General features: G+C 40.5%; 1 long non-coding RNA gene across 1 annotated transcript; it reads left to right on the plus strand.

The window, feature by feature from the left end:
• The first annotated feature begins 843 nt into the window (after positions 1–843).
• On the plus strand, positions 844–27,038 carry LOC132249396 (uncharacterized). Its single transcript, XR_009460880.1, has 4 exons — positions 844–1,246; positions 1,355–1,524; positions 21,341–21,440; positions 24,517–27,038. It is a non-coding gene; the product is annotated as an uncharacterized LOC132249396 (long non-coding RNA).
• The last annotated feature ends 378 nt before the right edge of the window (positions 27,039–27,416 follow it).

The raw sequence follows: 27,416 nt of genomic DNA on the forward strand, positions 1-27,416 counted from the left end.
TAGTTGCCCCAGGGCTCTAAGTGCCAGCAGGCTTTTAAAGGGCTGAGGCTGGCATAGAGCTAGCCCAGCCCTGGGGCAGGAGAGGCTCCCACCCCCAGGGCCCTGGAGCTGTAGTTAAGCTGCATCCCCTAATGTCAGGGCTGACTGGGAGCAAATTTGCTTAAGGTTGAGAGCTATATGTGTATTACTGTGCAGTAATTACTTGCAAGGAAATTTTCTATTTGCATTTGCAGGTAGCAAACTTACTCTCAAGTAGTGAAGTTTACTGTACAGTAAGTGTGTGCATGTGTAGATGTGCATGCTTACTGCTCAATAAACTACACTACTACACAGTTAAGCGTCTTGTGTAGCTGTACCCCCAGAAAGGCAAACCAAATCCCTTACCTAACTCCCAAATAGTGGCTTTTATCAAAACTCCTCCTTGCCCCAAATCCTGGTTAACAGATGAGTCTTGCAGCATGGATGTTGGTCACTGTATGCAGACTACTTCAGACTGTAAAATCCACTGACTTTTGGTAAACATCTCAGAACTTATTCCTTTGTTTTGGGGAAATTGGCTTCAAGCTTAAGCATTTCATTTGAACCCAATTCCAGCAACTTGGCACAGGAAAACAGGTGGTCTCTCAGGTAGGTAGGTCTCCTGCCTTTTAGCACACAGGTCAAACCAATAGCTTAAACTATACCTGGAAGCTAATAACAATGCAGGAGCATGTTGGAAAGTGTTGCCTTTTAGCTGAAAGCATAAATTTGTCACACATGTTGAAGGTCGTGATTTAATGCCTCCTTGCCCACTGTCTCTCAGGTGATCTCACGCAGAGACAAGGCTTGATGTCAGAGACAGAATGAGAAAACAAGCAGTACAGTGACATCTGTACTGTGTCTATATTTTATATTTAATCTATACAACTGTCAGTTAAATACTGACATTTTTAAACCTGCTTCAGCCATGAAACTGCTAACTGGGATCTCCTGGGTTTCATTCTAGCAACATGTGTGTGGGAGGGAATGTAGAGAAATAGGGGTTCAAAGAGAAGGGAAGGAAGCCTTCTCATTTCCTCCTTTTGCTACCCAGCCATTTGTCTGGCTCAATCCAAAGTCTCCTTGTCCCTTCTCATCTTGAGTAACCTAAATCATTTTTATTATTGGTAAATCATATGTTGCATGCTCAGCCTCTTGTGTAGGTCGCCCTCCCATAGTTTTGACAATTGTGGTTCTAGTGAGGATTCAAGTGATGGACGGCTGGAACGTAAGTGGCCCATTTAGTCCTGCTCCTCTCTTCTGTTATCTTATAAGGTTTATTTCTATGTGGAATTGCTTCAGTTTAATTCATGGTTTGATTTTTATATTGCTTTAGTCCACAGGAAGATAAACAGGTAAACCTGAGGAAAGTCAAGCTGTCATGCATTCAAGGTTCTGCTTTCCATCACACAACTTGCTTTGATAGCATACAGCTGCCACGGTGTGATTGCTTCTGGGTTTATGCCTCATCTCTGCTTGTGGGTCTACAGGCTCAGTTTTGCTGAGGTAAAGTCTCTTAACTTGGTCTAAACTGGTCTCATTTCTGTTTCATTTACATGCATGAGGCACTGTTTCAGCTTAAACCAAGAGAAGTCCCTCTAAAACGAAAAGTGGGTGGGTGCAGATTTGTGTATGGACAAAGGTAGTTTCCAGGTAGTTTCTAATGCAGTACTTTCCCTCTGACTCGTGACTAGTTTTGGATGCTACTTTGAGATTTTTCCACCCACCCCACCCCCATACATGTTTCTCTTTCTCCCTTTTCTTCCCTCTTTATGTCCAGTATCTTTTTTTCCTGTGGTCCTCTCCCTTTTCAAGTCCCTTCTTTATTCTCCACACTTAGTGCCCTGTCCTCCCTGATGTTTCTATTTGTTCTGAATCCCTTTTCTTCTCCATTCTGTGTTTCCTTTGAAAAACCTCTCCCCTCATGTGAATTTACTGATAGCCTTTTGGATTTTCCTCTGTGGTTCTCTTCTTCTTCCCATATGTGCACTTTTTATCATCTCCTTAATCAAAAACATATTTACATTTCAATCAGTGAGGCTGCTTTTCTGTAAAGGAAGAGCTCATTCTACATTGAAAAAACCATATGGCAAGAAGGCACAAACTATGCTAATGATCTCCTGATTGCATTTCTTTCATAAGCGCCTTCCAAAAGAACTCAAAGACCTGGACTCGCAAATGTATTCAGTCTCCTGACTCCTATTTAGATACCTGACTCCTACTGATTTCCACAAAATCTGCCTCATGTAGCACTGATAATCAGCCAGGAAAAAAAAATGTATCTTGAGTGTGACACACAAATAATGATTTCCTGAATTTTTCTTTGTGGCAGAGTGGGAAACAAGCAAGATCAGAACCTTATACCTGAACCTTTTCAAATTTTAGGGATGCAATTTGGATGTGCAATCCCACACCTGAACCTCCCCCACCAATTCTGATGATAAGTTGAAAGTGAAAGGAACATACGTGCTGATTGCCATTTAGATTCTCATAACATTTCAGGAAGATTTCAGAAAAAAATGGCAGGAATCATAGCAGAAAAGCAAAACTCACAAGATTTCCCCCTTCAAGGAGGTGAGCATCTCAGAAGGTCCAATGCACTCACAAGGTTTTTTTTTCATATGAGACCAGTTTTTTGCCAGACTCTCAAGAAATGTTGTCAGCCTGGAAACAAACTCTGAACTGCAAAGCTTCTTCAGCCTCAAGCCCCAACAGTGAACCTTGCCCTCTCTCTCAACCAAAACTAAACACGAAGATCTTCGCACATCTCTGTTTTTCCAATAGTTATCATTGTTTTGATGCCAACTTTGTATTTGTTCCCTTCTTGAGGAACATAATTTTCCCGAAAACAGCATGGTTTGACCAATAGAAACACGTCCAGGTGAGCACAGTCGAATACCTTTGCAGCGCCACATGCTGCATAGTGCAGTGTTCTCCATGCTGCAAGGGTGCACTGGCTGAGTGTGCACTGCTCTGGGTTTTTTTTCCATGGGGTTTTTTTTTTGACCCCTGGATATCCAGGGGTCAAAAAAACATGGAAAAAAAACCCTGGAGCAATGCACACTTGTCTAGTGTGTGCTGCTGAAAAGTAGAGCTAGGCCAGCCAGAGCCATGCTCCACTGCCAGCCAGGGTCTTCTTGGCAGGATTGCTGCGGCTGCAGCCCCAGGAGACTCCCAGGACCCCAGGTAAGGCTGCTGAGGTCAGCACAGTGCTGGCCCAAGCCTCCCCTACCCCACCTGGGGCAATGTTGCCATGTACCAAAGCGTGCATGGCACGGGCATTCCCTGGGGACAGGCATGCGCGTTCACATGTCCCTGCAAGGTGCACTGCTGCTACTTGGCCCCAGGGAACCAAATGCATGTCTGGATGAGCCCTAGGAATGTGTTTAATAAGAAGATGAACGTTTTCCATCCCAATCTGGAAAACATGTCCACTACTCTGCCTAAAGGTAGGAAAAACATGTGAAACTTCCTCAGGTATGAAGTGGCTAAGGAGATGGCAAGATGTAAGTATTCAAATCATATCTTTATTGTGGAATTGCATAGGGATTTGGGACTCAGACTATTTGAATCACCCATTACATCTTACTCAAGAGAGAGCTCCAGTTTTGTCCCTCTCTTTTCCAGCAATCTGGACAGACAGATTCTTATTCCTATATCTTTTGTACCAATTTAATAAAGCACAATCTGGCATCTACATGGTCCAGCCCTCTGCTGCACTGCAGTGCTTAAATATCTTATTGTTCTGTGTGTCCAAAAACAAAGAGGAGCCATATATTTTAAGTCTTAAATTACTTTTTATTTTAGACTGGAGGAAAACAACAATGCAAGAAAGTCTCCATAAAAGTGCACTGTTAAACTGTGAAAATAATTAGGCTTTGTTTGTTTTTTCTCTTCTGTATCCAAATCACATTGTCCTGAAAAAAAAAAAGTCCACCTGAATCAACAATTTTACTTTTACTCAACAAAATCAGATGTAACACTCACACCCACTTGGGTTGTGTATGGTAAAGTGTGTGCTTTTGGTTGTCGTGTATTGTGTTTTGTGTGTGTATGTGTATGTATGTGTGTTTATCTGGGCAAGATGGCCCCTGTTGTTCTGGCCATGTGCTCTGCATATGGAAAGCTGGGACTTGTATCTGTGCAAAATATGTAAAATCCTCTGGCCTCACTGGCCAGAGGAAGCAGAAGATTTTCCACGCAGATTGAGTAAGAGAGAGGCTGGAGCAGTCTGACACTCCCTAATTGGATAAGGCTTAGGTGATGTTACACCATGTATATAAGAACAACTCAACCAAGGTTTTTTTTCTCTCTTTCTCTTGGGGCTGCTAAGAGCTGCACCACTGAATTGGGAGCCAGAAAATCTGTTCCCCATGGGGGGGAGAGTCTCCCTCCTCTCCGTCACTGGAGAGGCAAGCAAAAGCTATGTGAAGGGAAAGTCTCAGGTACAGGAAGAGAAAGTCTGTCTTGGAATTTGAGACCCCTATTTCCTCCCTCTTTCCACTCTCTTTATTTCTTAAGTGGGATAATACCATGGGGGTATTAATTGCTGGAGCAAAAAAGCTTACTTAATACATTTTATAGATTTATAGACATTAGGATTGGAAGGGACCTTGTGAGATCATTGGGTCCAGCCCTCTGTCTAAGGGGCAGGAAGTCAGCTGGGATCAGATGACTGCAGCAAGATAAGCGTCCAAACTTACAAGGAAAGAACAAATTTTCCAACTATTTAGTTGGTCTAATAAAAGATGTCAAATTTACCCAAAGAACCTTGTCTGCTGTCAATGAGCTAGAAATGAAAAGTGAAGCTTGCACAGCTAAACAAAATGTTTCCCTAATGACAAGGCAACCTCGTTTATTCTCTTTATAAATATTACTGAAGAAGTTATATACTTCCACGTTAAATGGGGAAAATATGCATATGCCTTAAAAGTGAGTGCTCTGACCGTATTATTTAGAAGCTGAAATGCATTTGGATGCTGGTGTATTTCTAGTAGTGCTGTATTTCTGAATGTAGTCCGGTGCCATTTTCCATATAGCCAGAGCTTGCAAGTAGGTTACAAGCAGTTCCTCCAGGGAGTTCCTTTGCTATCCACATGAGGCTTGTAAGAAACAGACTGCCAAATGAAGTGTAGAGAACTCTGTTATTGTAATGTATCATAGACATCTGCTCTGCAGGACTCTTGAAGAAGGAATAATAAGAGGGTTGTTGCAATGTGTTGTAAGCAGTTCCATCAAATATTATCCCAGAGGTGGCTCCTGCTGTTCTGACTTCCTAACAGTATACATTTCTCTAGAAGGAAGAAAAAAAAGTCTTCCAGAATCCTGTTTTTGGGTGATATAAAAATGGAGTTTGTTTGAAAGACTTCTTTGTTGTGACTTGCTGATTGATACTGTTCCTGGGGATAGAGGAGATTTGGATGACTGACTTACTTACTGGAAACACCAAAAATGTTGAAGCCTTACCCAACCTAGGCAATCTTTTTTGCAAACCATGACTTCCTCTCCCTAACTTTCTTCAGGGATCAGGGACTGTCATAGTGAAGACTGCCAGATAGATGAATTCATTGAAGGATAGCAAGTCAGCACAGGGAACAGGCTAAGGGTGAGTTTGCCCTGGACAGCTTGCAGAGAAGGACAAGGTCCTATGTTGGTTAAGAGGAACAGTGATAAGGTGACAAAGCCTCTAATGACTTCTCATGGCTGATGTACTGGGATTTTTGCAGCTGCATGTGCCTCCTTGGGTGTCTTGTTTGAATAGCTATAGTGCTAGTGAGTGTCGGGACCCAGGGCAGCTGGCCAGCAGCTGTCCCTGACTCCCACCCGGGCAGTTAAGGGTCCGTCGCCTTAGAAGGCCGTCAGGCGGGTACTTGTGACGCTTGGAGTGGAATTAATTAGGCGGACGCTTATTGGTTGCAAAGCAAGATTATTTACTCACGCCATCAAGGTGGTGAATAGCGGAGGTCAGAGATACTTGGTTAGTTACAGCTTAAGGTTTGTAGGTCGTATGTTGGTCTGCAAAAGAGTTCGTCGGTCGGGCAGATAAATGGAGAAAAAAGTCGGGTTGGCAGGCCGTTGATTTTACGTCTGATTAGGTTGAGACGGGGGAGACTAACAAGTGATCAATTTGTCAGTTATTCTCACGCATACGTTCAGAGGTTTTTCAGGTGTGTGCGCGGAGGTCTCCCGTTCTTCACGGAAGTGAAGACGGGTTTTATTTGTGTAATAGCCAATTGCTTTTCGCTATGTCATAAATTTAATTAGAATCGCCAATTATCTAGCGGTCTTCGCTAGGGTGTTATCACAGGGTTATTCCTTGTTTTCTTTGACCAATTATAATGATTTATTTACAGCACAGAAGGCTAAGTTCTATTTCTGTTAGTGTCGCAGTTATAAATTTCTTTTTGACATGCTCAGCAAAAAAAAGCGGTTACTATCATTATTGTTAACCCTTAGTTAACCTAGTGCAGAAAAAAACCTGTTTTGAATGGTTTTACTTGTTTGTGACATGGGCACTACTTAATTTGGTTGTGACAGTGAGGACAGGTAAAACTTGCATGACATGTAAGCATGAATGTTACACCAGACTTGACATCATCTACAGACACCAGCTCATTTCTGGGCCTCAAAATCAATGGCCCCTCAGCTGACTGCTAACAGCGCATATTCTCCCCGCTCCTTCCCCTGCAACCACTGCTAAAAGAACATTAAGTCAAGTACTTAAATGTTAGGAAATGTCAGGATTAAGCTTTTCTGTGTAACATAAACTCAACTTCATTGTGTCTTGGCATTAGGTGGCAGTTGTTAATTACATGGTTATATATGACATTTTTCCATTGGCCCCTGCCTCCTGTAGTGGAGCGAACAGACAGCACTGAGTGAGCACCTCTTCTGTGCTTTGTTTGTTCTTTGTTTGTTTTGTAGCCTGGGGTCTTATTTACTACACAGCCTGCTCTGAAGCCTGCACATTCTCCTGGGCACTCATCACTACCTTGTTGGAGTGCTCCACAAATATCAACTAATTTGTCTTCCTGATCCTCCTGTAAAGTGAGGGGTATTATCCCCCAGTTTTGCAGGGCTGAGGTATGAAGAACCAAGGTGAAGAACTGCATTAGATCTGGTGTCCAATTTGAGATGCTAAATGCCTGATTTTTTTTTCCCCATGTACACAGTGCAGCTCCCATAGTCCTCAATTTTACTTGTGCCAATCAGACCCCATAGTATCAAGCTGGACATGCACAAATTCAGAAGCAAAGTATTAGTGACTACCTGTGAATAGTCTGATTTAAATGACTTGCTTCTATCATCACACTTCTAGGTGATTCTAGACAAGGATACAGTCCAAATTTCCACTATTCAACTTTCTTTACCAGGTGGCTATCCTTTCTCTTCCTGTATCCCTGTGCCTTATTCACTACATGCCTTCTAGCCTATGAAAAAAGGAGGAACATTTTTCATCACACAACCTTGATTCAGTACACTGAATTAGGCAGAGATTCTGTGGGGAAAAAAGCATGAGATCGAGTACTTCTTAATTCTGAAGTTTTGTAACTTCTGATTGTTAGGTAGGCTAGAGGCCCTCTGCCCCTGACATTGCCTTACTAAGGCTTCAGCAAAACCTTGGCACAACACAGCTTCAACTTCTAGCAGGCCTCTCTCCCACTTCACCTTAGCTTAATAAGGTCTCAGGTGCTAACCACATTCCCCATGTCTTCCCTTTGCCTTCCTGAAAAATTACCAGGCTCAGTTGGGTTGCCAAAAAAATGAGCAGGGTGTTCCAAAGGCCTTGCAAATCTCACCTGGAAGATGTTAAGTTTAGTGAGACATCTTCCAGGATGATAGGAAGGTTTGAAGGGAGGTTCAACAATAAGGGGAAAACTAATTGATATACATAGTGACATAGTGAAATAAGGTATGTCTGCATGGGTATCCATGTGATAACTGGAGGTTGATTTCCTTATTAAAGCATTAGAATCTAGTTGGTTTCTATATTTATTCAATGTGTAACAAAGGTATAAAAGATGTCACTGTTTTATCACACTTTGAATGGGTAAACCCCTGTGTAGTTCCCTTCTGCCAGCCAGTCTGATCAGCCTGCAGTGACAGAGATTAAAGGTTTTCATTGTGTTATTTCTTTAAGCTTAATAAGTACATCATGCAGCAAACTACAGATGAAGCCCAGCTAACCCAGCCACTAGCAATACTGATTATTTGACTTTACAACCATAGCTTTTTTTAAATGTGGGTCTTGCATCTCATTGCTTATATTTTTACAAAGCCAACTGAAAAAAACACACCCAGATTCCATCATGTGACATCACGTGGCATCACACTGCCATCAACATAGCTGGAACCATCTTCTACACTGTATACAGAGCTTTGCCGTTTGTTTTACTGGAGAAACAGATTGCAGCAATAAGGATATACAGGTTATCACTGAAGCGGGATGAGACACATACTTTTCCAGTGGATTTCACAGCTGTTTGCGGATAGTGAAGGAGTAGTAAAACTGAGGGATTTGGGGCTAAACTCCAGACTTGAGAGGTAAGCATGGTGTTAACAACACCAGCTCTCCTACCTTTTACTACTAGTCTCAGATTCTTCTGCTTTGCCCTTGGGTGATCTCTTACCTGCTCCAGGATCTCCTCATCCCAGTCTTATTTTCCTGGACTAGCCTCTCTTCAGGTCTCCACAAGAGAAAATGACAAATGCTGTGCTAGTTTGTAATGGCAGATGCCATCTAGACAGCAGAATCCAGCATTATTTCAATCGGTACCCTCTATATTAAGGTCTTCTTAAAAGGCATGTTCTTTGAAGATTGTGAGGGGTAGAAGGGTAGTTCTATTCCTGGAAAGCATCCTCTGTTGTATGTGTGTTATAATGTATACTGAGGGAAGAATACTGATGGGGACCATATAGCTAATGCTTGAACTAGGGGGGGTGTATTAATATTCTATTTTCCCCAATATCCATTGCCTTCAGTTTAATGGGAAGGAAAAACTCACAATAATTCCCCATAAATGGAGTGAAAGTTGAAGTCTGCCATCAATCTATGGAGAAAGTGCATCATCCCTTTGTTTTTAATCTGAAAACTGAACATAGCATCAGATTCAATTTAATCTGTGAGACACATAAGTGGATGTAGGTGCCTAAGAGTGATTCTAGTCCACCTGGCCTGAGTCTTGCAAAAATGTTAATATAAAAGGTGGTTGGGTCTTCTTCCTCTTCCCTACTGCTTTCCTGTGACTCAGTCTGAAAGGTGAAATGATGGTGTCTGACAAAAGTAGATGCATTAATGGATTCCCAGGAGCTTGAACATGGTAGCATAGAACCACACTTGGGCAGCTAAGGCCATTTAGACTCCCAATAGGTAGAATAGGATCCAGCCTGTAGATCATGTAAACAAAATATCAAGGCAGCCTGTATTGTTTAAATTCTTCTCCACTATCAGTCTTCCTGTTTGTGTTGCTGCACTTGTAGTTCAAAAGAGGCTCTCAGATGGAATAGCAAACATCCTTAAAATGAATGAATACTGGATACAAAAAATCATGGACTAAATATAGACATTGGATTCATGGCATATTATAACCTGCCCACAATCTGATAACCCCAGATAAGCTCTCTACATTTTACCAGTTACATTCTATCATCAAGTCAACACCCTTTCCCCCCACCTACCTGTCTCACACCTATTGTTGCCCATTGCCTCTAATCCTGGCTGCCACATGTTTAGATTTTCACAGATCTGCATTTTGCATATTGGCTTCTTTTCCATCCGGGAGAACACAAAACACCATCAGACTCCCCCTATGCCTGAAGGAAGGGTGTTTTGTGATCAAAAGCTTGTAAAGAACAGTTTGCCAACTATTTAGTTGGTTTAATAAAATATATCACATTTACCCAAAGAACCTTGTCCACACACACACACACACACACACACACACACACACACACACACACACACACACACACACACACAGTTAGTTTACATTTCCATTCTGAAAAAGTACAAAGTTCTAGCATTAAGCATTGCAACACTGAACACTGCACCAATGGGGAGTTACATTTCAGTCTCAGCTCAATATTGCATTGCCAGAGTTATTATCAATACAGTTCATTACATTTCATTAGAAAGCTGCCTTGTTTCCACTGATTTTTTTTTTTTTTTTTTTAATCTTCTTGTCCTTTCTTTTCATTTGAAGAGGAAGCCTGCTCATTTTTTTTCCGGGATGCTAGATCAAAGAATCAGGGGGGGCTGAATTAGCTCTTGAGGAACCTTTTTCTCCCTTTCATCTAGGAAAAAAAAAATCACATAAGCTTGTCTCAGCAGACAATTCCCTCTTATCCTGGCCCTGTAAATGAACTCTCAGCAATTCAGAAGCTATGCTAATAGAATATTCTTCTTCCTTCACACATCAGCTCAGTCTTACTTCTGGAATTAATTCAGTATCTCTTTAGTTCTGCTTGAGTTTCCATTATTTACTTTTGAAATATAGTGTGAGATCATTCTGAGACAAGAGTTCAGAAAATTTTTTAGATATAACCTTTGCCCTGAAGCTAGCTCCTGCTTACTCTGCATTAAAGAAAAAAGTCCAGGAATTCAGTTCTCTTAACCAGTAGTGGTTCTAGGTAGAGATTACTTTAAGAAATGATCTTTGAAGTCACATACCCTGCTTTCCTGCTGTCCCATTATAGTTGGTCCTTCCTGTGGGGGTGACAAATTATTTTTTTTAAAAACCCTGAAGTAGCTGGAAAAAAACAGTCTCTCTCTTCCTGTGTAGGATATAAAATGATTAGGTGGATGTGCTATGCACAGATCAAAATCATTGCCTGCAAAAGGGAAGAGGGATGTCTCAGATGTCACCAAGACACTGTTCTTCCACCAAACATTCCAGATTCAGGTCAATGGATGACATGCAGAAAAGACAGTATGCTCTTCTCAATTCTTTTTCCATGGATGGGGATGATCTTGGCCAAGACTACATGGCACCTTGGATTCAGAGTGGGTTTTAAACAGTAAGGGTAATTTTACACATGCTTCATGGGTGGAGCGGGGCGGCACTTTAATCAGAGCAGCTCCAAGAGACGCTCTATTTAAAGCACCACCGTGTCTCATGTACCAGCATCCCTGCACTTAAAAATGGTGGCCGGGGCACTTGAACTAAAACTTGTTCAATGAGTTTTAGTTCAAGCAATCCCATGGCCATTTTTAGGTGTGGGGATGCTGATACACAGGACCCAGGAAGCTGCGGGAGCACAGTAATTGCCACACCAGCAGACTTGATTAATCCCAATCCCATTCTTGCGTCCAGAGCTAACATGGAAACCAGACATGCTTTTGACCTTGTGGTAAAGACTTAAGACAATATCCTAAAATATACCCTGCTCTACTGTGATGCTAGAGTATCAGGAGCAGGGAAACCCAAGAGAACCTACTGGCTTCCTTTCTCTGACTGCATCCCCTAAATTTGTTTTTGACATACTCCTCTGCCCAGTGATGAAGTTGTCAAATTTGCTGCTATCAAAGAGTTCAAGGGAAGGCTGGGACAGACACACAGGGTTATGCCAATTATGAGATGGTGATAGGGTGAAAAAAACTAATAGACAATTCTGGACCCTCCCTCCTCCTACATTTTTTTTGCCTTTCCTACAACTCACAATCAGAGAGGTAAGATGGTGCACATTGCTTCTTGTGAAAAGAAACAGCTAAGCAACATATTCAGGAAAAACAACTAATTGTGCACTAAGCCTATCTAAAAATAATAATACCTGGGCAGTCATCTGAAAATGTCAAACCTTACATATCAGCTTTCAGTTGCAGTATTCTGCACTCATGTATGTGCTGTGCTTCCAAGGACTTATCAGTGTCATGCAGCTGTTGCTTCCAGCTGAAATCCTGTCAGCTCTTAGAGTGCCAGATACAGCATATGAAGCACCCTTCCTCTAAAGCTGCTCCTTAAATCTGAGGATTATAGCAAGATGTGTGCTAATAAAGCAGCAGTATGTTATAATGGACTTTGCCAATACTGGAACTCGGGGTAGTCTTATGGAAAGGAAGCACAATCTCTAGCTTACACTGTAAATGTCATTTAAAGTTACTTCAGCCTGTTCTATGAACTGTGTACAAAAGGTATAACTGGAGCATTACAACATAAGGCTTATATTTTAAAATATGGAAATCATTAGTTAAAGTAAGATATGAATATTTCATTAGCTTTACCAATCATATCACATATTTGCTGAACGATTTTGACTTGTGAACATTCCCTTAAAATATTCCAGTAAACCTTACTGTAGCTCACAAAATTTACTGGTGCATATTCTTCTGACATGAATGGGAGCTTACGCAGGTTGTGCATGGTCTGAGGTTTGAGGGAAGCTATTCTAATACTTGAAATTTTTTACTTTTTGAATACTTTTACTTTTAACTGCTCCAGAATCCTTGTGGGAAGCGACCTTATGGAAAAGTTTAAACTATAAAGTTTGGGTTAAAAGCTTGTTTATGTTGGGATTTCTTTATCTTGATTAGGTTCTATGACAGATATTCTTGCACTGAGAATGAATACTACTACTTTTCCTTTTAATCCATTTTTAATGAGCAAAATTTTACACAAGAAAAACAAATTAATAATGATTATATATTTAAATATATATTCAGGAAAAATACACTTGTGTGTGTGTGTGTATGCGTGCATATATGCGTATGTGTGTATGTATATGTATGTATATATATGTATATATCTATATCTATATATACCTATATCTATATACACACATATACCACACACACACATTATGTATATAGATATCTTATCTTGCCAACATTAAATAATTATATAATATCTATATAGCTATCTATCTAGCTATCTGTCAGTAATACAAACAGTGACGATTTGGGAAAGTGATCAGATAGGAGATGAATACATATACATACATACATACATACATACATATAAATATATAATATGTATATTCATCTCCTATCTGATTGCCTTCCCAAATTGTCACTGTTTGTATTACTGACAGAGTGGAGAAAAGATAAATGTCATATACTGGGACCACACTTTAAAAAGACAAATTTTTAAATGTGTGAGTTCTTGTAAAACATTTTTAAACACTTTGTTCTGGGAATTGTGAAAAATCACTGAGATAAATATGCAAAAAGGGGAAATCTACAATTTTTCTTTGAAGAAACGTGTAATTTTGAAAATGGGTTTTAGCAAGGAATTCTGTTTACAATTTTAAATAAGGAAATAACATGGCTTTTGTTAGGGGCAAACTATTATCTTTATGTTTCCAGCCATAGTAAGTTAATAGACATGATTGATTTTAGAACTCACTTAAGAAAATGAAGACTCATTCACACACCCACATTACTGGCACTTGGATCATACCTGATGTACAGAGATGCTACGATTCAGGACCAGGTTTCAGGTTAGTCTCAGAGGTACCTATGTTTAGTTATTTCCACTCTGAGTGAACTGGTTCCCAACATGGCAGAGGCACCTTCTTGAAGCCCTGAATCAAATGGTTAAGGTCAGATGAGCAGGAATGCAGCCATAACCCTGTGCCTCACATTTGCTATTGGATGTCTGTAAGTGAAGTCCTGCTCAGTGTTTACATGATCTGCAGGTAGATAGCCTGGCCATGGAGAGACTGGAAGAGCTATGAACGTCCTTGGGTGGAAAAGAGGTAGATGAGACAACTTTTTTTAAATATAGACATCTGGCAGACAGAACAGGGTATGGGCCCCAGGGGATACATCTGTAGTTCCTTGATTGAGACTGGGCTTAACTGCTAAGAAATAGGCTTTCCCCACTCCATGAGCACAATGGTCTATACTTTTGCAGTGTAGATGACTCAGGACAACCCTAAGCACATTCCCCAGCACTGTGATCAGGTACCCCACTGGGCATGGTACCAAGGCATTCACTCCAGCTTGGTCTGAACTATCTATGTTGAAACATTGTGGGCACAATCATGCACAGAATGGGGAGGACTTTTCCCTCAGCGGCATGCCCAGTCTCACTCAAGGGGTGGTGTAGACATACCCAGATGATTTCTGGTCCAGGTGGCAGGGTCAAATGGGATTCTTCTTGTTGACTTAGGTCAGCTGCTCATATGTTTATGCTATTTGTGAGGCTAAAAAGATGGCTGCCACAAAAATGGATGATTGATGACAATGAAGTTGCTGTTTCAGATGGCAAATTCTTTGTCTTTCCAGGACAAATTTAAGGCCTGATCTACCCTGACTGTCCTACAGTGCTCTGCTTTCCTCCCCCTTCCTCCAAAGGGGAGTGAGGGTGGGAAACTAGCTGCCTCCCTAACAGACCACTCGGCAGGGTCTGGTGGCAATGGGGACAGGGTGGAGCTATTTGTGGCACAAAAAAAAGGCTGTTCTACCACAAAAATGGAGTAACCATGACAAAAAGTTGCTATTTTGGACAGAAAATGATTTTGTCTTTCCAGGACAAATCTAACATGTGGACAGGTCTGAGAGACCCCTACTCTCTTACAGTGCTCTGCTTTCTCTCTTCCTCTCCCAATCCAAATAGGAGCAAAGGGAGGGAAGGCAGCTGCCTCCCTGACAGCTCACCCAGTGGGACCTATTGGGATCAAGGACAGTGCTGCAGCAGCCACAAGGGCTTGGGGGCAGTATGGGTCTCTGTCTTGGACTGCTTGTCAGCCCTTTAAACTTTGTAGCACTATAAAAACAGCACCTGTCAGGGGCCTTAGGTCCTTCCAAGGACAATGTGGATCTCACCCAAGACTCTTTTAGGAAAAAAAAAAGTTGTTCTAGGGCTTACTCACTTCAAGATAATATTTGAAATTCAAATATAAAAGGCCAATAGATGTTTTACTGTTACATTGAAAATATCAAGATAAGTACAACAAATCTTCCAGCTTACATAGGCAGCTGGGATTTGGCAGTTCTTGGTTCAGTGATTCATCTCTGCATTGAGCTGATGAAAGTATCGGTAACTTCCGAGTTTTATGTGTATGCACATCAGACAGCATTACAAGAGTGACTGTGTGGGCATTGGCTACCGTATCCCCTGTGCAGCAGTTGATACAATTGAGATATTGTAGAGCTGTTTTAATTTCTTTAGCAACTAAGAACTTCCTGTTAGGTTCAACAGTGGTAGTGCTCAAGTGGATGCCTCTGCATATAGATCATCTAGTGTGATGAAAGAGAGAGGGTAGAGCTCAGCACCACTTTCTCTTGTTGATAGGTTTAATTTTTATGACATACAAGACAGGCGAAGTCTACTTATATTGTTTTGACTTCTAGATCTACATCAGCCTCTTGGGAGTTAAATGCTTCATGGCTGTAAAAAGCAAACTCCTTCCATATTAATAAAGATTATCAAGGTCTTGTATCAAAACTGTTATGAAGCCAGCACAGCCCATAGGGACTAATCGATCTGTAGACTGAAGTTTTTGCTTTGAAAGTACTTAAACTTTCTGAAACACTGAAAGACCAAAAGAAAAGCCACTTATAGGGGCAAATTGAGCTCTCCATTACCTCCATTTAAACTAGTAGAAATGGTGGGAGAAGAACCATAAGTAGACCAATTGACTTCAGATAAGGGGGAGAGAAATACAGTCAGTAAAGTGACTATTTGCATTCCAGCTGGTAATTTTCTATAAGTCCTAATGTTGAGGCAGTGGCTCAGACACTTAGTCTAGATGTATTATTGCATTGCAGTATCCAAGCTGGGCAGCCTCCCTTCCTGTCCTGCCAAACGAGGACAACCAGAGTCTAGCTACCATCTGGGTGGGTGAAATAAAAAATGGAAAGGGCTCCCCATACCTTCTCATTTTCATTTCCCCTTGATTTCCAGCAAGAAACTGAAGGGGAAACATTAGGATAAAATTAGGAGAACTGGTTGTTTAGCCATACAGTTTACTGTTATCTGAGCTTGCTGTACCATTGGATTTAATATATCAGACAATGTCACAGAAGGTAGATGTTGAAAAATTAAGTAAGGTAGGTCCTTATTCAAAGAAAAGAGTTTGATCAGAATTCTTTCAAATGAAATGCTTAATGGAAAAGGGACATATTAATTTAAACACATGTACTTAGAATTGTTTCATCATGTTCGCCTCTGCTCAGATGAATGATGCTGAAAAGGACACCATGGTCCTTATTCAGTGGCAGTACTTTGGACTTTCAAAGCTAAATTTAGTGACGCTACATAAAGGCACCAGTTCTTAAGCAGAACAGATATATTGGAACATGCGAAGTTAAATATACAGTATTTGAATTATCCAGGCACAGATGAAGTAGCTTACTAAATATCTAGAGGAAGTCTGAGCTTACATTGCCTTGGCTTCCTAGCATAATGCCCTAACCAACAGGCCAGAGGTCATGCATTATCCAGCCTCCTCTCTAACTATCTATTTGAAGCTGAACCACTGGACCTTGCATTTAAAAAAGGAATTAGATGAAATGGATGGAGAACAGGGAAGATATTTTCACTCCATTGGAGACGTGGGTCCAGCCTAGGATACCAAGGCCTGTTCTCTTTAAGAGCAGTGGCCATCTCATTGAAACGCACAATTTCTATCTTGTTTTCTTCCTCCTAGCTACACATATCTTCCTTCCTTAGCTGCTCAGGGGGCCTGCTTCAAAATAAGGGCTAGAGAAGATCTGGATTATGCCTAATCTTTGTCTTGGTAGTCAGAGTACTGTACTGCAAAGTCAGAGAAATGAAGATTCATTTCTTGTGGGTGAGCAGGACCTAGAACCGAGGTCATTTGCTTCCTGGATAAGTGCACCAACCACTCACCTGTTAGGGTTAAAACATAAGAGGACCCTCCTTCATCTAATACTTGCTGGTCATGGGATTTTGCTAGGTAGAGTTTTGTGATTTATCCACATTTGGAGTATATAAAGTCACAGCTGTGTACCTTCAAGGAAGAATACCTAGATTCAGAGCTGCACTTGATCTAGAGTGAGACTTAAAGGCAGGTCTCCCTCAGTGCAGGTAAATACCTTAACCTCTGGACTGCTAGCTAGTTCTCAAGAGGATGGCATGCCAGTGGAGGTCTCAATATGATCATAAATTCCATTCTGCAACCAATGAGCTCTTCCTGGCTACACTGCCATGTATGGCCTGCAAAAGTATTGGTTCTGACAAATCAGCATTTTTGTAAAAGTAGTTGAAAACTTTTCAGTCAGCTGTGCTAGAGAACTATTATAATATATGCCAATTCCTGAATTATTTTTTATAATATTTTTATGCCTATAATAGTTGTTTCACAGCATCATAAACAGTCCATCTCTCGCAACATAAATGCCTAACAAAACCATTACAATGACCATTTTTGTAAAATCAGCATACTATATTTACTTGGAATAGAAAACAACCCCCAATAATTAAATTCTATATATGGAAAATTTATACATTTGTTATAATTTTCCAGGTAAAGAATCGAATTACTGGAGGCTTGCCTTGAATTTTTCTCCCCTCCCATAGCTATGCCAGGGAAAATATATCTGGGGGGGCAGTTAACCCTTTGCTTTCTGCTTCCCCCAACTTTTTCCCTTGGCAGCCCCTTCCTCCTCTCCTTACTGTCAGACCCCGTTCTCCCTGAGCACATGGCAGTGAGGAGCAAAATTGAAAACAATAACCCTGAAATTAAAGAAGGTGACTGGTGCCACCTTAGCCCCACACAGTGACCAGGGGGGTGTTCCTCCCCCCCGTGGCCAATCTCACTGACCAGGGAGGGGTTTCCCCCCACGTGGTCACGGCACTCCTGGAAGTGGCTGTGGCACTTCATCCAGGTACTCCCACTCCCCAGCCGGTGCTTGCAGGGGGGGCACTGGTACTCCTGCCTGCCCCCCCTGCCCATCACCTAAGCAGGGAGCAGGGGTGTACCAGCACTTTCAGGGGTTGCACATGCACCCCCTTGCACCCCCTATGCACTGCCCCTGAGAGAAGGCTTTAGCAATTTACATGTAGTACCCATTCACTTAGTTTATCCAGAACTGGTGCATGTAGCAGTTCAAAAAAAAAAGGTAACAAGTTCAGCAGCACTTTACCACCTAGTTGTATGTAGTACAAGCTATATTAATCTGAAGCCAAAGGTTCCTGATTTACCATACAATGTATTTGGCTAGGCCCACCAGAGTTAACAGTATTTCAAACCCTGGTGACCTCACAACTCATCACTGCTTAGTATGTATGTGTACTCCAGATAGCCCCAACAAAAGGCACCTATACACATGCAGCAAGGCAGCTCTAATGTGCTGGAATTACAGTGCGTCAGAGCAGACTTGATTATTCAAGTCTGCTGGAGTGTGGCGTTCCAGCAGACTCCAGCATCTCATGTATCAATGTCCCCATGCTGAAAAATGGGAGTGGGGATGCTTTAACTAAAGCTCGTTCAACGATTTCCCTCCCCCCACCACTCCCAGAGCACGTGTATACATGCCCAAAGAGTCCATTTGCTAATTAGCCACACCTATGACTGGAACCAGGTGTTCTTTTCACAAATCCTGGGATTCTCCAAAAATCTATATACAAATGAGGTATAGGGAAACCTGGTATGGCTTCACCTCATACAGGGGCCAGCAGAGGGAGTCTCGGTATGCCATGTCATGGCTCACCATGACTTGAAAAAGAGTTGGCACTGAGTGGGGACTGTGTTTAATGGGCACTACCATATGTCTTATTTAGATAGGCCACACTAATCTGCCATTGTGGTAGGTTCCCATCAGAATGTTTGCCCAAAATGGGCCATGTGTTTTATGGTCATGTTCAGTGCTGGTTGCATTTAATTAACTTCATAGTTGGTTTCCATTGCTGAGTACATGGTGCTTTTGGCAGTAGTTTAATGATAGACAGTGCATTTAGTGAGATTTCATTGTATGTGATAATAAGATGAAGAGATCTTTTTCCCCATGCTAATTGAAGGAAAATAACTAATCTTGTATTTGAGGAAATACAGTAAATACATAGTTATCTTGAAGGAATGATTGACACAGAAATCTCATAATGTGTTACAGGACTAAAAAGAGCAGCTTTTGCAGAACTAGCACACTGATCATGTTTAACAACAGTAAAGTAGACATTTATTCTTTTTGGTACCTAATGCTATTTTATATTTAATTTTAGTAATGTGTATTTATGGTATTTCACATTTATGTAATATTTCGCATTCTAGAAGATCAGAATGCTTTATAAATATATGTAACCATAATTGTATAAACCCCCTGAGAGGTAGGTAACTATTTCTAGTCCAATGCACTGAGAGATTCCATGAATTACTAGAAGTAACACAACAAGAGAGTGATAGTGGACAGCAGAAGGAGCACAGCGATAGCAGACTTCCAGGTCTGCACAATTTCCAGTGGACACTAATAAGAAAGGCTCAGGGACCAGTTTGGGAACAATATGATAATTTGGCTTGAATATATCCCAAGGTATTTCTATGCATAGGTGTCTGTCCTCACCCCCTGATAAATCTAGAAAAGCCATCTTGTAAATGAACAGCACAAGCTACCTTAACGCATGGACACGATGACCATCCCTCCAATAGATCCAAGCACTGTCTGGCAACACATTTTACTCTCATTCTATTATAACGTGTCAGTATTCACATGCAGACAAATCCTAAGTATATCAGATCTGGCATTTAAGAAATAACTACTGGGCTTTTGCATGTGGGTCACCGTGGGGTAACACATTTGCAATGTAATAGCAAAAATTATGCTTTGATTCTGTGGGGAAGAATAAACAAATGGAAGGTATTATATTAGGTAGCCAGAAGCATTTCACATTATGAACTTGTTTATTTCTAAATCTATCAAGCCATTCCTAATGCATTTGCTGCTTCAGACTTCGCTAAAAGATGGTTCAGATCATCTTCAATTTGCGTTTGAAGGATTTCAATTTTTTCACAGGAAAAAAGCAGTAAAATAGATTAGTTATGCTTCTCACCATACAGATTAGCACAACACTCTATGCAGACTAAAACAGAGTGAAAACAAACTACAACACTTTCTAATTTAGGGCTCTCATTCATCTTCACTGTACTGCTAAGTTATATGGTGAGCCAGCCTATCTTTATGGGCAGCTGCCATTTTCTAAGATGGCACATCCAGCAGAAGAGACATAATCCATAATAGAATCTCTTGAGTTTTTTTTTTAAAGGAATGCTTTTCTATAAGAAAGTTCCTATTATCATTATCACAGCAGCTAGGAGACCCAATCATTGACCAGGAACAAAATGTGAGTAGTATTGTACAAACACAGAACAACAAGATGGTCCTTGCCCCAAAGTTCAAATAGTCCAAGTAAATGCCAACTGATTGGAAACAAAGCATTTCACAGGAATATTTAAGCTTCATAGGTCCAGGATGGGAGTTCTAGTCAAAAAGTCAGGGAGAATAGAGACGTAACAGAATAGCACAGTGCCTACTCATTCCCCAGGGTCTAGGTGGCCCAGTTTCTGAATTAGTAAGTCCCAATTCTGACTGTTCACTGGAACAGGCAGGATTGTTGGCTACTTTGGGGTGTGAGATGGGGTAGTTGTTGTTTTTTAAATAAAAAAAGGAAAGGTATAGTTTTGTTCTGATGCATTCCAAAAATAACGTTTGAAACTGGAAATATTTTTTTGTGGAAAAAAAATGTTTTCTCACCAGCACTAATATTTAGAAGTCTCTCTTGGGAACTTTACATTGGCTTGTTCTTGTTTTGCTGTTTCTCTTAAAATGAAAGTAATTCAGACTGGCTAGACATGGCTGTTGTTTGCCTGTGGGAAAGCTTGAGTCAAACTGTTTTCCCTTTTAATTTTCATGGGCCTGGATACATTCAGATTTCCACTGGGATAGGGACTAGGAACATAGAAATGGCATGAAAATTCTGTTGTTGTAGTAGGTCCAAAGCTACCAAGACTGGGAAGAGCTAAACTTCTCATGGGGGCCTTTTATTCACTAAGATAGTTCATGTTCACTTTTCAGATGACCATCAAATGCATATCAACATTTTCTTATTGGTTATCTAAACTTAACTGAACCTCAAAACCTTCGAAGTATCACCTTTGGTTAAAACTATGCATTTCACAGGGGCACATCAAAGGCCCAGCCTCTCTGGAGTACCTACTTCAGGAGTGCCTGGGCACATCTACAGATGCCATTAAGGGGCAGCAATAAACTGTGGAGTTTATTACAGTAAACTCCCAGGAGCAGTTTATTGCTCCCCAGGGGCATCACCTGTGGCAGTTTGTGCCACTGCAAACATATGCCCCTGCATGTCTGATCATGGCCTAAAAGTGGGAGCAGTCCTCATCCTTTGTTATCACTCCCACACAGAGCTGAGGACAAGTGGTCTTCACCCCTTCTCAGACTACATCCCAAGGAACTCCACCTACCAGCTTTCTCTAGCCCTTGCTAGATGTGCATTGCTAGTGTGGTAAGAACTGAAATTTTCATTTATTTTATTTTATTTTTTTTACTAATGATGGCTGGGGTTTATTGTTGCTCTCAAACAGATTTAATAGATTTCATAGACATTAGGGCTGGAAGGGACCTCACCAGATCACTGGGTCTAGCCCCCTGCCCCAGGGGCAGGAAGTCAGCTGGGATCAGATGACTTGAGCAAGATAAGCATCCAAGCATTTCTTTTTCCCACTGTAACGTTTTAAATTGCTCCAACTCCAAAAAAGAGAGTGGCAAAAGGAGGAGTGATAATGCAACTCCTTTACTCTTTATTTAAAAAAAAAAATTCTTCTTTGAAACTTTACAAGTTTTTTTGGTCTTTGAAAACCAAGAAAAATGGACATTTTGGTTTGAACAAAACCAGAATGAAAACAGGTATTGTTCCAAAAGTTCACCACAAAAATGGGAAACAAATTAAAGGAAAAATTTTATTCATAGTTTTATGGGGTATTTTTGATGAGCACTCCTAGAAATAATTATTACTCTTTAGTAGTTTCTTTATTACTCTTTATTACTCTTCAGTAGTTTCCAAAATCATGCATTTAAAATAACTACACTCATATAAGTATACTCATACACACCACTTTTGACTGATGTAAGCAGGAAGGTTTAAGTTCCTGGGTATGGTTTGGAGCATTTAGAGGGGAGGTTTTTTTTTTATTACTTACTATTTTATTTTAGTGTTTTCTGTGTTCTTATACTCTAATGTGCTTTTATTTTGATCCACCATAAGTCTTTTTGGGGAAGGGCAGCATATAAATCAAATACATAATTACATATACAGTAGAATTTATGAACAGAATCAGTGAATTTCTTCTGCTTTTGCCGGAACATATTTGGTCCAGACTGTTTCATTTTTTGCATACTAAAGGAATATGGCACTATTTATGGCATAATGTAACAAGTAATAAACTAAAAGGTGTGCAAAGCTATTTTAAAATTATCACTATAATCTTTAATCTTCTCATTAAAAAGTGGCAATTAAAAACATTGCAAAGCCCTCTTATATGTCAGAATAATCTAGAATTCGACTTTCTAAGGCATGGAGGCCCTTGGCTCGTTGCAGAAACATTTGCAGAAAGGAATTAAATCAATTTCTGGGAACAAGGCATCCAGCAATGACTGCTTGCCTGCTGGAATCTACAAATGTACCAGCAATGAATTACTTTGAAAGCTTCATGAAGTTATACTGCTCTGTTGGAAAGAGGAAATGGTACCACAACATTTCAAAGATGCTCGGTTTATACAATTGTACAAAAACAAATAATAGAAGTGACTGTGACAACTGCAAAGGTATCTCTCTGTTCAACACTGTCGGAAAAATTGTCACTCGCAGTGTGCCCCCTAGGTTACAATCTCTAAGTGAAAGAATCTATCCTAAAAGTTAGTGCAGTTTTCACTCAGGACACTCCTACATTGATATAGTATTTTTGGTCAAGCAACTACAAAATAATTGAGCACCACTGTACATAGCCTTTACTGATCTGATGAAGGCCTTCAATACAGCCAACAGACAGGGCCTTTTTACTGTTCTGAAGAAATTGGGTTGTCCCCGCAAACTGTTGAACATCATCTATTCTTTACTTCAAGGTATGAAGGCAACCGTAGTATATGCAAACAAAGGATCAAATGCCTTTGACATCAACAATGGGGTGCAGCAGGAGTGTGTCTTTAGCCCCTGTCCTTTTTAACATCTACTTTTCATTCCTGCTTCTTCAGGCATTCAAAGATAGCAATGATGGCATTTATCTTCGAACCAGACTAGATGTAGTCTTGTTCAACGTTGTGAAGTTTAGAGTGAAAACCAAGGGAAAATAACTGGTTCTGAGAGATTTCCTGTTTGGGGATGATGTGGTTGTGGTTGCCCACAGTGAAACTTCTCTGCAAAATTTCTTAGGCAGATTTTCTGAGTCACGCAAGAGCTTTGGGATAGCAATCTGTCTCAAGAAGACTGTGATCATGTATCAGGGGATGAAAGAACCAATACTGACGTCACTCTGGTGTCACTGGCAGTTTTTGCTACTTGGGTTCTACCAATAGCAGGAATCTTGACCTTCAGACTGAACTGACTAACAGAATTTTAAAAAGCAGCTACGGACTTCAGACTGTTTTGGAAATGTTCATGGAAGTGTGCTGTAAACTTGGCACAGGTGACTGGTAGGGGGTACGTGGGAGTGCATGTGTCCACCCTGACAGGGCCGCTGCCATTGGCAGCTTTTTCAGGTGCTCCCCCAGATTCAGGAGACACCAGTCACTCATGAAACTTGGACTCCAACTCAGACAATGCATGGATCTGTGAAACTTTTAACAAGCTGTGTTGCTCTCAAATTAGGCTTGTCAGCCACAAGTGGATTCATTGGGCTGACCTCTTATGTGTACAACGTGATCCAGAGGATTGATGGTTGCCTAGTACCCTTATCCTTGCCATTGAAGAAATGGCAATTAAAACATTGCAAAGCCCTCTTATATGTTAGAAAAACCTGCAATTTGATTTTCTAAGACATGGAGGCCCTTGGTCCAGTGAACTGTTCTTGTGGCTATATCATCAATCCAGTTCATATGGAGAAGCTGCACTATAGCAGATGTTGATCAGTGTCTTTGAGGATCTCATTAAAAAGTTAAAGTAAATTGTTAACTAGGTTCTTCTCATGCCCTTCCTATGTTGGGTGTTCAGTATATTCTAATGCTGACAGATTTGTCTTTGATCCTAATTGCAGATAATTTTTAACTGAATTTAAGATAATATGGCCTTGATGGATAATATGAGTCTTTCTTAGCCCTTATTTATTGTATGAGCTTTTAGACTATGAGCTTTTAGATTACTACAGTATTGTGAACTCAAAGCATTCAAATATCATGTCATGAATGTCAAAATCATGAGATATACCTAAGAAATGTGAGTTTTTTTGGGGGTGGGGGAATATTTTTTAACTTGCTTGTTGGTTTTGAGGCTTTAGGGGAATGTTTTCAAGACTTTTTCAGGAATCAGATGGGCTAGAAATCTGCTTTAAAGCTGAATGCTATAACAATCATGTCATTGCATCATTCAGGAACCGAGGCTTTAAGAGAAGCAACACACATCATGACATGAAACCTGTGACCAAAGTATGAAAGCTGATGTCACTGCTATTATTTAAGAAAGCAGCTCCCTCTATATGTGCATAGTCAGTTAACATTAAAAATTGGTCTTAGCACTCGTGTCAACTTTCTGTGTCACTAAAATATCTGTTATTCAAATATCATATTCAATAAGCTGACACAAAAATGTGCTTTAAATAGACTGCAGTATACTAATTAGCTCCTGCATTTCATCAGACCTTTACTGGGAGTTTAACAAGTGATCACATTTTATAACGTTCACTGGTTGCCTTGGACTCATCTAAATGGTAATAAGGGGAGGGGAAAAAAGGAACACGAACTATTTCACTAAATTTTCAAGAGTTTTCGGTAGCAAGTGAATAATTTCTGTTAAAACTTCTCTGGCAGCTGATTCATATTTTTACCTATACTGGCCGTGTTTACATGAGACACTGACTGTACAGTTATTACTGCAGTCATTTAATACTTGCGTACACAAGTACTAAACGACTGCACGGTAACTGTTATTACTTTGCAGAAGCACCCCCAAATGGCTTTTTGGTGATGCTAACTGCACAGTAGCTTGTTACTACTATGCAGTACTGTCACATCATGCTTTGTGCCATTCAATGCTAATGCACAGTAGTAATGAGCTACTGTGCACTCAGCTTCTTATGTAGATGCAGCCACTATCAACCTCTATGTATTAAAATAATTACCTTTAAAAGACATTTAAGTTTACAAAATTGTTAAGACTGGCTTGATATCCTGGACCCAGATTTTTTTTTTCATATATTCAGTTTTCAGACTTTTTTTTCCCAAATTCCTTCTCTTTAAGGTAGTATTCAAATTTGTTATTTAAATCTCCAGAGTTGTGAGCTAAAGATCTCATGTGGCCTTACTTTATTCTCTTTCTGCTTTGCCCTGGGTTACCTTATTGACTCCAATATTGGTTCTTCTGATTTACAACAGTTCAGAAGAAGAATCAGATACAGCAGGCATATTTCCGCTTGCAATTAATGTGAAGCAATAAACTTCGGAGCTTATTGCTCCAGAGTTTATTCCTCCCAGGTGGACCATGCACCTAGAAGTAATAAACTCTGAAGCAATAAACTTCAGAGTTTATTGCCATTTGCATGTGCACCTGGAAGCACAGCATGTTGAGCTGGGTCAGAGGAGCCCTGGCTGGCAGAGAGACTGAGGGGTCAGTCTGCCAGCCTGGGGCTGCTCCCTCAAGCTCAGCATGCTGCAGAGGGGCTGGCTGGGGCACAAGTGTGCTTCAGTGTGGAGCTAGCCAGCAGGCATCCCCAGCAATGAAGCACCCTTGTGCCCCAGCCAGCTGGGGCAGCATCTACACATGCACTGCTGCGTAGTAAGAAACTCTACAGCAGGATAGTACTTGTATTAATTGGAACAGACTCAATTAATTCAGCCTGCTGGAACATGCTAATTAGCCTTGGCATCTCATGTATTCAGCATCCCCACATTTAAAAATGATAGTGGGGGAACTTTAACTAAAGCTCACTGAATGAGCTTTAGTTAAATGCCCTCACCACCCTTTTGAAGCGGTGGGACATTGAATATATGAGACGCTGTGGGTGCTTTAATTAAAGTGGCTCCCGAGAGCCACTCTAATTAAAGTGCCCCCACCACACTCCACCCCACCCCAGAGCACATGTAGAGACACCCATTCTGTATAACTAAAATCCAGCACAACCTGAGCTTCCTCTGTGGTCAGGCACCTCAACATCTACCCCAATGTGAATTAAAGTCATAATTGTATCCATAATGCTTGTTTAGCATTTTGGAGTTTTAAAAAATAGTATGAATACCAGTTTTTATTAAATAATGCAATATAGCAATACATTATTTATGATGGATTTTAAAACCATAAAATACATAATTCTACTTCATTCTTTCACCCCAAATGTCTTTCTAGTCTTCCTGGGTGTTTTGTGCGTCCTACCGTAGGAGTGTTTACACTTGTCCTGTGATTCTCAGAACTTCTTAGTATAGAAATTGACTTAGATGGTAATAGGTTAAAAATATTTTTGGATTCTTTTGCTCTTCTAGACAGTATGGAACCATATTGATTAAAAAAATGACTCAATATGTCAGCAAGGAACAGCCATCTTAAATCACTGTGATAATTTAGTTACTGAAATGATTAATCAGTCTTGTGAAAATCTGTGCAATAGCAAGAGCTTTTTATGAGCTCATTGTCTGTGGTCTAAGAACATGTATTGTAATTTATCATTTCAGCTCTTTAAACATCTGACCTGACCTTTCTGGTTTTTATATGTAAAGTCTTTATTTGAACAAGGATGAGCTTAGATTTATATTAAAAAGGTCTGTTTATTTTAATTAAAATATTGCCTAATGTGATGTGTAAAGTTAATATGGTGTTTCAAATATGTTTTCTGTTGTGGCTGTTTATGTTAACTAATTAATGAATTAATGGATCAAGAAGACTTTGGAACATGTTTAATTTACAAAATGGGCATAATTAAAATTAAATCTAATTAAATATCTTCAACATAGGATTTTTTCTCTCTGTTAATTTTAGACTATCTAGCAGCTGCACTACTCAGACCTGGTCTGAAAAGGTTTCTCAATGCTTAGACAAGGTCTGAAAAAAACCAAACACAAAGGAAGATGCTGAAGTTACATTTGAATGGCCGTTAGATGATCCACTTGATAATGGGCGCATCTACACATGCCATTACGGCTCATGAATAAACCGCAGAACTTATTGCTCCACAGTTTATTGCCCCCAGGAAGCTCCCAGATGTATGGTTTATACATGTGTGTGGACCACAGCACCATGAGCCGGGTTGGAGTAGCTGTGGCTGGCAGGGGGTCCTGGGGGTCA

The sequence above is a fragment of the Alligator mississippiensis genome, chromosome 3 (genome assembly GCF_030867095.1).
Source record: "Alligator mississippiensis isolate rAllMis1 chromosome 3, rAllMis1, whole genome shotgun sequence".
In the NCBI taxonomy this organism is placed as follows: domain Eukaryota; kingdom Metazoa; phylum Chordata; order Crocodylia; family Alligatoridae; genus Alligator; species Alligator mississippiensis.